General features: G+C 41.8%; 1 non-coding gene across 1 annotated transcript; it reads right to left on the reverse strand.

The window, feature by feature from the left end:
* Positions 1-367: 367 nt before the first annotated feature.
* LOC114814100 lies at positions 368-505 on the reverse strand. The gene has a single exon (XR_003761842.1). It is a non-coding gene; the product is annotated as a small nucleolar RNA SNORA7 (small nucleolar RNA).
* Between the last annotated feature and the right edge of the window lie 3,096 nt (positions 506-3,601).

Here is a 3,601-nt window from a genome sequence, read left to right on the forward strand (position 1 = left end):
TTGTGTGTCAGAAAATTCAATCAGCATTGATCCTCAATTTTTCCTTTCTTTTTTTTTTTGAACTAGGTTGATCCCAAATAAACTTTAGTCTGAATTATCGGGTTACCTCTAACCTCTGCATCCCCCAATCCACTCTTGTCTTGTCTTACGCTGTCCAATCATCTCTGACCCATAGCCACACCATGGACACATCTCTCCCAGAATCCCCTACCTCCATCTGCAGTCGTTCTGGTAGTGTATCCAGAGAGTTTTCTTGGTAAAAAATATGGAAGTGGTTTACCGTTGTCTCCTTCTGGGCGATAAACTTGAGTCTCTGCCCTCAACTCTCTCTCATGCTGCTGCTGCTGCCCAGCACAAGTGAGTTTTGACTTGTAGCAGATTGCCTTCCACTCGCTAACCACTGCCCAAGCTAGGAATGGAATGGGTATGCCTCTGCTTGGCTCTCCCTTCCATAATAGAGACTAGTAGAGTACTGGAAACTCTACAGGTACGACCCAAACAGGGGCAATCCACTCTACTTTTAGATAAACCTTCTAGAAAATTCAACTCAAAGTAATTTGAATGATCTGGATTTTTTGTGGGCTGTGCAGGCATATCCCTGGTTGGAATTTACATAGTTTTTTCCTCCTAGCTCAAAAAGACTAGACCCTTCCCACCCCTCGACCTGAAATATGCCTTTTTTATTTCTAGATTTTTTATGTTTGTCCTCAAATTCCCGAAGGCATAGTAGTACTTGAGGAATCTGGGGACCCTCTTCCTCCCCCTTTACCCCTCCCCCCACCAATCCACCCCAAAACAATGCCTCATCTTGGCATTGCTTTATAATGCTGGTATTTGTTAAGCGCTTACTATGTGCCGAGCACTGTTCTCCCAGGAAAGGTCTGATGCTCCAGCAGTGCTCAGCCTGGAAGCCTGGGATCTGCTTCTTGCTTTTCTGAGACATGCACAGTACCCGAACCTGTCGAGAAATCTCCCATCTGGTTTTGGGGATGAGGATCTCATGATTGGTAGTGTTCCTTCTTGTGTGGATGACAATGGGCCAGCAGGGAGAAGACCCCTTTGCCTGCATGAGGCCTTGAGGGATTCTGATGTGTCTTTGGCTGGTGCCAAGAAGGTTCTTGGCATTGCTTCTATGTGGCGTTATGCTAGGGGGGCCTTCATCTCCTGATATGTCAGAAGACAGAGGCTGAGGTGTCTGATGGGCTGCACCAACCCAAGATGGCTTTCATTTCCTCTTAAGTTGTGTGACATGTAGGAACAAGATTCATTAGGTCCCTAAAAGCCTACTTTGTGGTAGAGAGATCAAAACTTCCTATGAGTGTCCCTTAGGCTAGTGTTTCTTTGAGTTCCCACTGGATTTACAGATTCTGTGGTCAGGGATCTACCAGTTTTATGAAGTAACCTTGCAACCCATTCACATGGCTATGTAATAATAACAATAATGAAAACACCTTGAATTTGTTGGGGGTTTTATTTTTCCACTCTTACATGAACAATCTCATTTTAATCTCACAATATCTCTGTGAGGTAGCAAGAGGTAGGTGGTACCCATTTTACCAAAGAGGAAACTGAGGCACAGAGGGATTATCTGACTTGCCTAAATGGGAAAGATGAACCTGAAAAGAGCATTAATTAATTACTTATGGTGTCTAAGTGCTTTCTACGTGTCAAGTACTCTGGGGTAGCTACAAGTCAATAAGAATGGACACAGGCCCTGTCCCATATGGGGCTCACAGTCCAAGAGAGAGGGAAAACAGGTATTTAATTTCCATTTTACAGATGAGGAAACTGAGGCACTGAGAAGTTAAGTGACTTGCACTTCACGAATGGTAGCAATAGAAGCAGCTAAGCAAAAAAAAAAGTTTCCTGTACAAAACGTTCTACATCATAGTCCCACACAAGGTCCTCCGGAGAAAGAGAGAAAATCTCTCTGGGTGCTATCCCAAATATAATTTTTAACCTTTCCCCCATTCTTTTTCATACTTGCTTTCCCTCCAAAGTTTCACAATCTTTTCTCACTTTATGAAGTTTCTCTCAAGTATTACATTCTCAAATATCTCCCTATTCACAAACGTGGTCTTGGGTACGATGGATTTTGGGAGCATGTCCAAATGTTAACCGAAGGGGAAACCTCCACTTCTAATGACTCTGTAAATTGGTTTACCTAGCCTTCCTTTCTTCAAGAATTGATCTGAAAGTAACTGGATTTGAAAGTGAAGAATCGTGTTTCAAAAATATCTCAGTATGAATCATCACAGGGCTTTTTGAGGGGGATGGAAACATGACCGTATTTTCTAAATACAGATGACTATGTTGCACCAGATAAAACATGCTAGGATGCATTGTCAGATTCTAAATTGTTCATTCATGCCGTTACTCTTTGAGCAAGGATAGTTTAGGAGTTATATTAGCAACTATCCATGAGTGATCTGGGGAGACTTGATTTGCCAATTTGGTCCACATAAAATCCATTTAATGATATTGGATGATTACAGGCATCCCTAACAATTATTTTGCTCCATCAACTTCTTTACTTTGTTGCTTAGAGTTGTCTTTGAATGGATTAAACCATTGAATCAGGCAGAGGATTTGAAAGTAGTCCCTCTTTAATTACTATGCATAACTCCAGGGAGTGTTTGGAAATGTTTCCTCTGCGTAATTTTAATAGGTTTTCTTATCTGCTAACAGACTTAAGTTCACTTGGGTGCACAGGCAGAATAGTCTGGCTCCCTTTTTACTTTTCAGGTTTGTTTAAGTCTCCCAATTGGACTCCTTGGTTTGCATTGCATTTTTGTCAATCAGTCCAATTGCCCATCTGCCTGCCTCCCCCTCCTTAATTAAGTTTTCCTCAAAAAGGTTTCATTCATTCATGTAATCTGTGAGCCCGTCGTTTAGACTGTGAGCCCGTCATTTAGACTGTGAGCCCGTTATTGAGCAGGGGTTGTTTCTATCTGTTGCTGAACTGTACATTCTAAGCGCTTATTACAGTGGTCTGCACATAGTAAGTTCTCAATAAATACTATTGAATGAATGAATACTGAGCACTTACTGTGTGCAGAGCGCTATATCAGGTGCTTGGGAGAGTATAATAAAGTAATAAAAAGACACATTCCCTGCCCACAGTGAGCTCTACAGTCGAAAGTGGGGGGACGACAGATATTAATATAAATAAATTATAGTGATTTAAATAATTATGAAATAATATAATTTATTATTGATAGTAATAATCATAATGACATTTGTTAAGCACTTACTGCATGCTAAGCACTGCTTTAAGCACTGGAGTAGATACAAGGTAATCAGGTTGTCCCATGTGGGGCTCACAGTCTTAATCCCCATTTTACAGATGAGGTAACTGAGGTATAGAGAAGTTAAGTGATTTGCCCAAGGTCACACAGCAGAAAAGTGGCAGGGCCAGGATTAGAACCTATGATCTTTGACTCCCAAGCCCATGCTCTTGCCTCTAGGCCGCGCTGCTTCCCTTCATAAATTAGCTATGTATTTAAGTACTGTGGGGCTACGAAGGGGGTTGAATAAAGGGAGCAAGTCATGTTGACCCAGAAGGAAGTGGGAGATGAGAAAAGGAGGATTTAGTCAGGGA

This window comes from Ornithorhynchus anatinus, chromosome 8 (assembly GCF_004115215.2).
Source record: "Ornithorhynchus anatinus isolate Pmale09 chromosome 8, mOrnAna1.pri.v4, whole genome shotgun sequence".
In the NCBI taxonomy this organism is placed as follows: domain Eukaryota; kingdom Metazoa; phylum Chordata; class Mammalia; order Monotremata; family Ornithorhynchidae; genus Ornithorhynchus; species Ornithorhynchus anatinus.